Raw genomic sequence first — 12,413 nt, forward strand, 5'->3', positions numbered from 1 at the left:
TGTTAGCAAAGCAGACTCTCCCGGCGCTTTCAGGGAACGCGGGCGCACACGCCCGCCATCCTAGTCACCTGGCAAACCCAATTAACAGTCAAAGCCGTAGGGGAACTTTGCTCGGACCTTGGCCTCCCAGGCTTTTGCCTGGACTCAGGGACTGGGCGGCCAGGCTAACCTTGTGTGCGATAGCCCGGTTGGCAGATCGGCTGCCCAGCGGAGTGAGCGGAACTCAGGGGAGGTCACAGTAGCATACACCGTCGGCACTCCCTGGGAGTGCACACGGGCTCCATCTGCTCCACAGACACAATCTGGGGCAAGGCCTCAGGCAGAAGCCCTTAGCTCTACTCTCTCCGCTTCCGGATCCAGATCAGTCTGGGCGGCAGCATTACATCTCCAAGTCCTGCAAGTGGCTAGCTGGGCTTCCGGGCGGCCAGCTGGGAGAAGTCAGTGTGCTCCAGTGAATCCAGCGGGCCCCAGCGGGAGCCTTCGGGTGCCTGCTTTGGGATCTGAACAGCCTGGGCAGCAGCACACTGTCTACAAGCAGTGCAGGAGGTAAGCTGTGCACCAGAGGCCAACTGGGAAGGGGCAGCTTGCACTGGTGAGTCCAGCACTGACAAGATAAACTAACACCAGTGAGATCTAGATGGCAAAAGGCAAACGCAGGAACGTCACTAACAGAAATCAAGGCAATATGGCAACATCTGAACCCAATTCTCCTCTACCAACATGTCCTGGATACCCCATCACACCAGTAAAACAAGATTTGGATTTAAAATCACTGGTCATGATGCTGGTACAGGAACACATGAAGGTCATACATAAAGAAATTCAGGAGACAATGGATCAAAAGGTAGAAGCCCTTGCAAGGGAAACACAAAAATCATTGAAAGAAATCCAGGAGAATACAAAAGCCAACAAGGAGGAAATGCAAAAAACACTTAAAGAAATACAGGAGAACTTTGCTCAACAGGCTGAGGTCATGAAAGACGAAACACAAAAATCTCTTAAAGAAATACAGGAGAACTTTGGTCAACAGGCTGAGCTCATGAAAGAGAAAACACAAAAATCTCTTAAAGAATTACAGGAAAACACAAACATGCAAGTGAAGGAGCTAAGCAAAACCATCCAGGATCTAAAATCAGAAGTAGAAACAACTAAGAAAACTCAAAGGGAGACAACTTTGGAGATAGAAAGCCTTGGGAAGAAATCAGGGGACAGAGATACAAATATCAACAACAGAATACAAGAGATAGAAGAAAGAATCTCAGATGCTGAAGATTCCATAGAAACCATGGACTCAACAGTTAAAGAAAATGCAAAATGCAAAAAGCTTGTAACCCAAAATATCCAGGAAATCCAGGACACAATGAGAAGACCAAACCTAAGGATTATAGGCATAGAGGAGAGTGAAGATTTACAACTTAAAGGGCCAGCAAATATCTTCAATAAAATTATGGAAGAAAACTTCCCTAACCTAAAGAGAGAGATGCCCATGAATATACAAGAAGCCTACAGAACTCCAAACAGACTGGACCAGAACAGAAATACTTCCCGTCACATAATAATCAAAACACCAAATGTTCTAAACAAAGAAAGAATACTAAAGGCAGTAAGAGAAAAAGGCCAAGTAACATATAAAGGAAGACCTATCAGAATCACAGCAGACTTTTCACCTGAGACTATGAAGGCTAGAAGGTCCTGGGCAGATCTCATGCAGACTCTAAGAGAACACAAATGCCAACCAAAACTACTATATCCAGCAAAACTCTCAATCACCATAGATGGAGAAACTAAGATATTTCATGACAAAACCAAGTTTACCCAATATCTATCCACAAACCCGGCCCTAAAAAGGATAATAGGAGGACAACACCAATACAAGGAGGGAAACTTCACCCTGGAAAAAGCAAGATAGTAACCTTTCATCAAACCCAAAAGAAGTTAAGCATTCAAATTTAAAAAATAACGTCAAAAATGATAGGAAGTAACAATCACTATTCCTTAATATCTCTTAACATCAATGGACTTAATGCCCCAATAAAAAGACACAGACTAACTGAATGGATACGTAAACAGGACCCTACATTTTGCTGCTTACAGGAAACACACCTCAGGGTCAAAGACAAACACTACCTTAGAGTAAAAGGCTGGAAGACAATTTTACAAGCAAATGGTCTCAGGAAACAAGCTGGAGTAGCCATTTTAATATCAGATAAAATTGACTTTCAACCCAAAGTCATCAAAAGAGACCCTGAGGGACACTTCTTGCTGGTCAAAGGAAAAATACAAAAAGAAGAACTGACAATCCTGAACATCTATGCCCCAAATGTAAGGGCACCCTCTTTTGTAAAAGAAACTTTATTAAAACTAAAAGCACACATTGCACCTAACACAATAATTGTGGGTGACTTCAACACTGCACTTTCCTCAATGGACCGATCAGGAAAACAGAAACTAAACAGGGACACAATGAAACTAATTGAAGCTTTGGACCAATTAGATTTAACAGATATATATAGAACATTCTATCCTAAAACAAAAGAATATACCTTTTTCTCAGCACCTCATGGTACCTTCTCCAAAATCGACCATATAATTGGTCACAAGACAGACCTCAACAAATATAAGAAGATCGAACTAATCCCATGCCTCCTATCTGATCACTATGGAGTAAAAGTGGTCTTCAATAGCAACAGAAACAACAGAAAGCCCACATACACGTGGAAACTGAACAATACTCTACTCAATGATACCTTGGTCAAGGAAGAAATAAAGAAAGAAATTAAAGACTTTTTAGAACACAATGAAAATGAAAACACAACATACCCAAATCTATGGGACACAATGAAAGCAGTGCTAAGAGGAAAACTCATAGCCCTGAGTGCCTCCAAAAAGAAAATGGAGAGAGCATACATTACCAGCTTAATGACACACCTGAAAGCCCTGGAACAAAAAGAAGCTATTTCGCCCAGGAGGAGTAGAAGGCAGGAAATCATCAAACTCAGGGCTGAAATCAATCAAGTAGAAACAAAGAGAACCATACAAAAAATCAACAATACCAGGAGCTGGTTCTTTGAGAAAATCAACAAGATAGATAAACCCTTAGCCAGAATGACCAAAGGGCACAGAGAAAGTATCCAAATTAACAAACTTAGAAATGAAAAGGGAGATATAACAACGGAAACTGAGGAAATCCAAAAAATCATCAGATCCTACTACAAGAGCCTATACTCAACACAACTGGAGAATCTGGAGGAAATGGACAATTTCCTTGACAGATACCAAATACCAAAATTAAATCAGGACCAACTAGACCATCTAAACAGTCCCATAATGCCTAAAGAAATAGAAGGAGTCATAGAAAGTCTTCCAATCAAAAAAAGCACAGGACCAGATGGCTTCAGTGCAGAATTCTACCAGACCTTCAAAGAAGAGTTAACACCAATACTCTTCAAACTATTCCACAAAATAGAAACAGAAGGAACACTACCCAATTCCTTCTACGAAGCCACAATTACGCTGATACCAAAGCCACACAAAGATCCAACAAAGAAAGAGAACTTCAGACCAATTTCCCTTATGAACATCGATGCAAAAATACTCAATAAAATTCTTGCCAACCGAATCCAAGAACACATCAAAACGATCATCCACCATGATCAAGTAGGCTTTATCCCAGGAATGCAGGGTTGGTTCAATATACGGAAATCCATCAATACAATCCACTACATAAACAAACTCAAAGAACAAAACCACATGGTCATTTCATTGGATGCTGAAAAAGCATTTGACAAAATTCAGCATCCCTTCATGCTTAAAGTCTTGGAGAGAACAGGAATTCAAGGCCCATACCTAAACATAGTAAAAGCAATATACAGCAAACCGGTAGCCAGCATCAAACTAAATGGAGAGAAACTTGAAGCAATCCCACTGAAATCAGGGACCAGACAAGGCTGCCCCCTTTCTCCTTATCTTTTCAATATTGTACTTGAGGTACTAGCTCGGGCAATTCGACAACATAAGGAGGTCAAAGGGATACAAATTGGAAAGGAAGAAGTCAAACTATCATTATTTGCAGACGACATGATCGTCTACCTAAGTGACCCAAAGAACTCCACTAGAGAGCTCCTACAGCTGATAAACAACTTCAGCAAAGTGGCAGGTTATAAAGTCAACTCAAGCAAATCAGTGGCCTTCCTATACTCAAAGGATAAGCAGGCTGAGAAAGAAATTAGGGAAATGACCCCCTTCACAATAGCCACAAACAGTATAAAGTATCTTGGGGTGACTCTTACCAAACATGTGAAAGATCTGTATGACAAGAACTTCAAGACTCTGAAGAAGGAAATGGAAGAAGACCTCAAAAAATGGGAAAACCTCCCATGCTCATGGATCAGCAGAATCAATATAGTTAAAATGGCCATTTTGCCTAAAGCACTATACAGATTCAATGCAATACCCATCAAAATCCCAACTCAATTCTTCACAGAGCTAGAAAGAGCAATTATCAAATTCATCTGGAACAACAAAAAACCCAGGATAGCTAAAACTATTCTCAGCAACAAAAGGAAATCTGGGGGAATCAGTATCCCTGACCTCAAGCAATACTACAGAGCAATAGTGTTAAAAACTGCATGGTATTGGTACAGTGACAGACAGGAGGATCAATGGAACAGGATTGAAGATCCAGAAATGAACCCACACACCTATGGCCACTTGATCCTCGACAAAGAGGCTGAAAACATCCAATGGAAAAAAGATAGCCTTTTCAACAAATGGTGCTGGTTCAACTGGAGGTCAGCATGCAGAAGAATGCGAATTGATCCATCCTTGTCTCCTTGTACTAAGCTCAAATCCAGATGGATCAAGGACCTCCACATAAAGCCAGACACTCTGAAGCTAATAGAAAAAAAACTGGGGAAGACCCTTGAGGACATCGGTACAGGGAGAAAGTTTCTGAACAGAACACCAATAGCGTATGCTCTAAGAGCAAGAATTGACAAATGGGACCTCATAAAATTACAAAGTTTCTGTAAGGCAAAGGACACCATCAAGAGGACAAATCGGCAACCAACAAATTGGGAAAAGATCTTCACCAATCCTACATCAGATAGAGGGCTAATATCCAATATATATAAAGAACTCAAGAAGTTAGACTCCAGAAAACCAAACAACCCTATTAAAAAATGGGGTACAGAGTTAAACAAAGAATTCTCACCTGAAGAACTTCGGATGGCGGAGAAGCATCTTAAAAAATGCTCAACTTCATTAGTCATTAGGGAAATGCAAATCAAAACAACCCTAAGATTTCATCTTACACCAGTCAGAATGGCTAAGATTAAAAATTCAGGAGACAGCAGGTGTTGGAGAGGGTGTGGAGAAAGAGGAACACTCCTCCACTGCTGGTGGGGTTGCAAATTGGTACAACCACTCTGGAAATCAGTCTGGCGGTTCCTCCGAAAACTGGGCACCTTACTTCCAGAAGATCCTGCTATACCACTCCTGGGCATATACCCAGAAGACTCCCCACCATGTAATAAGGATACATGTTCTACTATGTTCATAGCAGCCCTATTTGTAATTGCCAGATGCTGGAAAGAACCCAGGTATCCCTCAACAGAAGAGTGGATGCAAAAAATGTGGTATATCTACACAATGGAGTACTATTCAGCCATTAGAAACAATGAATTCATGAAATTCTTAGGCAAATGGATGGAGCTAGAGAATATCATACTAAGTGAGGTAACCCAGACTCAAAAGGTGAATCATGGTATGCACTCACTAATAAGTGGATATTAACCTAGAAAACTGGAATACCCAAAACATAATCCACACATCAAATGAGGTACAAGAAGAAAGGAGGAGTGGCCCCTGGTTCTGGAAAGACTCAGTGAAACAGTATTCAGCAAAACCAGAACGGGGAAGTGGGAAGGGGTGGGTGGGAGGACAGGGGAAGAGAAGGGGGCTTGCGGGACTTTCGGGGAGTGGGGGGGCTAGAAAAGGGGAAATCATTTGAAATGTAAATAAATTATATCGAATAATAAAAAAAAAAAAAAAAGAAAACCAAAAAGCAAGCAAGAAAATCCTTTGTTAAATATTGCCCTCTACATGGAAAAAAGGAACATTACCCTGAATGTATACAGATGTATCCCCATTTATCCTCAGTTGAATAGAATTTCAGCTCTCTCACACCATCTAGAATCCTTCCATATTATCACACATTTTCTAACCCTCCCCAACTTTATATAGCTTAAGTTTTCAATTGTGAACCTCTATCAGGTGTAAGTTTTGCTATACAGTAAAATTCCATATATTATAGAAAATATTTCCTTTCTTTGTACCTCTCATGTTCAATTAACCGGGCAATGCAAAATGGGGCTTTGATTTGTATTTTCTTCGTTGTCAAGCATTTAATAGTTCTCTATTTTCAGTGAACCTGAATGAAGATTTCACAAAATGAAATGAGACACTCTAAGGAAAGCGTGTCCCTGTATAAGAAAACTCACAGTCATTATAGTTAAGGTGTTCTCTTTACCTTTTCATTTATTGGCAGACCAAATATTCTTATCATAATTAGACCTAAAATGCTGGTTAAGTGTAAACTCAGGATTCATGCTTTTTCAGGTTGTACCCAGAGTTAGACTGCACACACACACACACACACACACACACACACACACACATCTGAGCACTCTAAGGGCAGGCAGGAGTCACACCCTCTTAAAACATGTGGACAGCCTTGTGTCAGTGTCAGAGAGCATGTATGTATAAAAGAAAATGTGGTATACACACCAAATGTAGAAGTGTTTCTTGTATATCATGATTTCCACGGGAATGTCAGCCACTGACTGGTCTTATTCTCATGCCATTTCTGTGGCTCTGCTTGGGGGAACTGGCACAATCCTTCAAAGTCATTCAACTGAAACAGAGAAGATCAACTGAAACAGAAAATTACTAAACAGTAGGAAGGTGGAACAGTCCACCTCCTGAGAATTCTGAGATTACTTTAAGCCTTTTCTTTGAATCCTCTTTTGGAATGTTATATCTCAGTTGCGTTAAGATGTCTAGAAAATCAAACCAACCAACCTCTGTGAGTAGAGCCCAGTCATCAGACACTGGCAGGGGCATACCTATGGTTTTCTTTTTCAACAATCAAGAACTAAGTAGGTAACAGCTACAGTTATAGTTGATCCAGAACTGTTCCACACAAAACAAAAAGGGATTGAGACATTTTCTACTGTCAAAAACATTTAAATAAATTTTAACTCAATGAGTAGAACACAAGAAAAAGGATTAATTGAACCTAACTAGTGTTTATTCAGGAAGATGGATATTTGTGTTTATAGCCGTGAGTGTAAAATTTATGTGTGTTAACTGATTAGTGAGAGTTCTAAGGACCACCAAGCCATGGTGCTCTTGGGAATAATTCATAACAAACTGAGTAGGGACTGAGGCTTGACATGTATGAATATGGGTTGCGAATAAAAAGCATTCACAAGTGAATACTGGTCAGTCCATTGCAGTCATGTGAAGTTGTTCTTTGTGGGACAAGCTTTGGAATCTGACACCTGTGTGTCAGAGTCAAGACAAGTTGTGGGTTCATATTCACTTCTTTACCAAACATCTTCAGAAGATGTGGTTTGATTAGAACCTGAAAACTAAATATGAAGAATATGGGACAAGGCTCAATTACATCACATTTACCACTTACACACGCACAGACACACACACCAATAAAACAAGATTCAAACATTTCCATATGAGTGAAAATGGAAGGTATATTTTATTTGATAAATAAGACAGAGAGATAATATTGCCAGAATAAAACATTTTGTATTCCTGGGCCTTAGAACCATGTTCACTGTGCATTTACAATCAGTCTCCTATAACCACATCATCACAGGTTCCTAACAAGAAGAGAAAGACACACCAAGGGCTGGCACCACTAATCTATGATTTCTGAAACTGAATTGGAACAGAAAGCTGTGTCACTTTGAGTGGTAATTCTCCCAAAAGAACTGTAAACCCTGGGAGTAAGTAGTTCTTGCAGAGACAGACCGTGAGTGATGCTCAGGGTAGACCAGTGATTCTCAAACATAGACTCCTGATGGAGCCATGGTAGCCTCTCAGAGGTTACAGGTACTGGACATGCCATACTTACAACACAGGGTATGGATTATTTGAGGAAAGTGACCTGAAAGCATCCTTGCTGTGGTCTAGCTTCCGTGCTACCAGAAAATCTTCAAGCTATTCATGGAAGGACAGCATCAGTTGTCCTATCAGGCTGCAACACTTGTTAGCCACAACAAAGAGAAGCATGGCAAGCTGGCCATAATTGTGCAATAGGAAGACTTACCCTTGGAAGTAGCCAACAGGTGTCTGATTGGATGTAGAACCCAATTTCCTCAACAGGAGGAAAATCATGTCTGGTTCTAGAAACATAGCTAACTTCTGAGGATCAATAAAGAAAATTACCTCAGAAAAGATTTAATACCATCACTTTGCTAGACCAGCACAATTCCTGAGTATACTCTAGGACTTACATGTTTAGATAAGTAAGACTACCCACCTTCCTCTTAGAAGCTACTCCTGACAGCAGATGGAGACTACCACAGAAAACAAAACTGTGCACAACACAGAGATCTGCAGGTTGTGAGGGAGCCTACCACAATGAATCAGCATACATCACAGCTCCTGAAGGTTTGGCTCAGAGGACATCTAGGAAGATGAAGCAGAAATATTGAAAGAGCCAGAACTCCAGTAAGTTAGCAATGAAACAGTCTCTACTAGAAATGGTGGTAAAAGCGAGATGGGAACAATGGCAACATCAAAAGACAAGCTAATATGGAAGGGGGAATATTTCACAGGTACTATCCCTAGACAAAGAACTACAGACTGCTAGAGTCTCCTGGGAGAGGAAGAAATAGCAACTGCCAAGTATGAGCACCATTATTGTTTATCCAATACAAAGGAGTCATATTACACTCAAACCAAAAATGCATTTATATATTTTTTCAAACACACACATACATAATATATGTGTGAACCCACAACTTGTCTTGACCCTGACATACAGGTGTCAGATTCCAAAGCTCATCCCACAAAGAACAACTTCATATGACTGCAATGGACTGACCAGTATTCACTTGTGAATGCTCTTTATTCTAAACACATATTCATATATTGGGTAATTGTTGTCTCAAGCCTCAGACCCTGCTCAGCTTGTTATGAATTGTTCCCAAGAGCACCATGGCTTGGTGGTCCTTAGAACTCTGAATAATCAGTTAACACACATAAATGTTACACTCACTGCTATAAACACAAAAATCATATCTATCTATCTATCTATCTATCTATCTATCTATCTATCTATCTATCTATCTATCTATCTGTCTGTCTGTCTGCCTGTCTCTCTCTCTCTCTCTCTCTCTCTCTCTATATATATATATATATATATATATATATATATATATATATATATATATATATATATATATGATAAGGAAAAAAGAGTTAGTTATTTTGAATGAGGCATATGTGAAGGATTTTTCATGGACGAAGACAGGAGAAAAGTAAAATTCATAATTAAAAATGCATTTGAAACAAAGAATATAGAAAATAAAAATATTAAAAAAATAAAATCAATTATGCCATACTACACACTTCACAACACCAATGATGATTTTGCTGCAAAATAACAGTGTAGCAAACCCAGAAGCAAGGATATATATATATATCCTCTCTCTCTCAGAAAGGATATATATATATATATAGATAGATAGAGAGAGTAAGCCAAAAATTTCTTCATCTTATAGAATTGTACTGTTCTGCTTTTCAACATTACTTTTCTGATTGAGTTGGTGATGTGGATGCAAAATGGCCAGTAAGACAGACACTAAGAAGCTGGAAGCACTAAATTCAATCCACTGGACTTACATAATGGAAAAAAGAGAATTAACCTCCTCAAAATGTTGTGGTATACTCACAAGTGCCTTGGCATACATGCACACTATATAAATATGTAAATAAATGTAATGATTATTTCAAAGAAAAAAATGCATTTGAAACTAAATAAATAGGGGATGTAACCTTGAGGAACCATTAACAGGCATACTGTTGTAATGGGAAATAGGCCTCTATCAGCTCTTGGAAACAATGGCTTGATTTCTTTATACTTATTTCTGACAACTTAGTCATTCAAATTCATAAGCCATTTCTTTCAATAACAAGTGATCTATTAAAATAACAAATGACAAATGATAAACAATTAATTAAACAGTGGACTTAGAATTTTTAATGTGTTTCTTCATAAGCATAACAAGTAATAAGTATATGATGTATTTAAGTATGTAGGCTTGCCAAATCAACATGAGTCATTAAGTTCTTTTTTAAAAAAAGTAAAGAAAGTCTAAATAAAATTTTAAGAGTTTTTATATCAGAGAAATAAATACCTTAACAAGAACACACCCATGTTGCTGTGCAAAACACAGTCTACTATGCTTAAGTGCCATAAGAGCTCAGGGTCTCCTCTTCAGATGCTGAAAACCTCTCTTCAGCCCCTGAGATGCTCATCCCTCATCCCTCAGTCTGTCTGTGTCCTGACCATGTTCTGATTCTGCACTTGGTGCAGAGCACTTACCCAGATGGACAGGGCCCAGGAGAACTCTGCCTGAGGAGATCCTGCACAGACTTAGGTGAAGGGACTCTACAGCTGGTAAGTTTAGTGTCTGTCCAAGGAGACAAGTTCCTGCTGGAAATCATGGAAATCCCAGTGGAGCATCATCCCTTTATGCCACCCTCTCTTGGATAACAGGTATCTTGAGAGTCTGATTACAAACTTTATCTGAGCTCCCTTGCCATATCTGCCACATCAGAAATTTGAAACAATATACACAACCCAAACTTCTCTTGTTTTGCTCTTAGACTTATTTCTGACCAGTTTCCTTCACTGTGATGCCTCTCTTCTGGGAGACAGGACTCCTTGTCCTCACATAATTTCCCTGTGCATCTAAGGGTCCTCCCTATAAATGGTGTTGCAGGCAGCATTTCCCTGGGTTGGTCTTCTCTGTTTTCAAGGTAGTGTTGATTGTGTTTTTCTGATATTCCCAAACACCTAGTTACATGATTTTAGCTGTGAGTGAAATTAAGTAAATTGTAAAAGAAATTAGATGGAATGCAGAGAGTTCACACTGCCCTGGAGAATCAAGTGACACAGGAAGAGGGAAGATAGCTGAGACCAAGCTAGACTGTGTGCTCAGTGATGAGACAGAATTATCAGTATCTTCTTGGATGACAGAGGTAGAAACAGACTCTGAAATAGAGTGTAAATTTTTTACATCAGCCCTTCCCTCAAGACGGAAATCCAAGAAACGTATGAGTAGCAGAAGAGACAGAAAGCTGACTCTTAAGCTCTCGTTCTGTATTTAAAATGTTAGAATAGACAGCAGATTGTACTTGAACAAGAAAGCATCAGATACAAATCTTGTTACTAGGTAGATATTCTTTCCTGCTCATATACATGGCTCCTTTTATAGGAGAAGTCCAGCGGCTATCCCAAGGGTCCCAAACAACCAAAGTAAATCCTGTGGATATCTTAAAGAACTTATTTCAATTATAATGGTACTGGCTGATAAAATCACCTTTGTTCAATGGAATAGCTACATGTATGTTGCAGCGACCCCAGGGGCACTGTACATTCTTTTCTATCCAGGTGGTAGAACATGAGGAATCGAACTGGTCATAAAGAAAACAAAGGGCAGGCCATGTTCTACCTGGTCTACACTTGAAATCTGTAAAATTTAAATATATGGCCTTTTGACACCCTGAAAGAGGGCAATCAGCAGTAGCCAATATCTCCCCTTTAATCTATCTATAATTTGTCCAATTTTCAGCTAAATAAAATTGCCATGCAGAGAGGGATGCTGAGTCCGAAGACATCTGTGGTGTCAGCACTAGTAGGAGGCATCCAAGAGTGTCGAGGACCACAGCCATTTTCAATGATTATACTCAGCATTATTCTTTGTCCCAGCATCAGCATACTCTGGCAGCTAGCATGCTCCTTTGACATTGTGCAGATAAAACACAAACATGCCCTCTTCTCCACACTCAGAGAGTTCCTTGGCATTGAAATTTTAAAATTTTTGTGGTGTTCAAGGATAGGGTTCTCTCCTCTTTTATTTATAAAAATATAAAAATATTGTTTTAAAGTTTCATGGGCCTGTTCTACAATATTTTGTCCTTGAGGATTATAAGGAATCTCAGTAATATGACAAATATTAAATTGCTAACAAAATATCTCAATGACTGACCATAACAGTTATAATATTTCTCTTAATCTGATTTGGAACATCTAGTATAAAGAACAATATAGTTTTGTTTTTAATTACTTCTGTTAAAACAGTTGTAACTAGAAAGCTTGA

The sequence above is a fragment of the Apodemus sylvaticus genome, chromosome 2 (genome assembly GCF_947179515.1).
Source record: "Apodemus sylvaticus chromosome 2, mApoSyl1.1, whole genome shotgun sequence".
NCBI lineage: Eukaryota > Metazoa > Chordata > Mammalia > Rodentia > Muridae > Apodemus > Apodemus sylvaticus.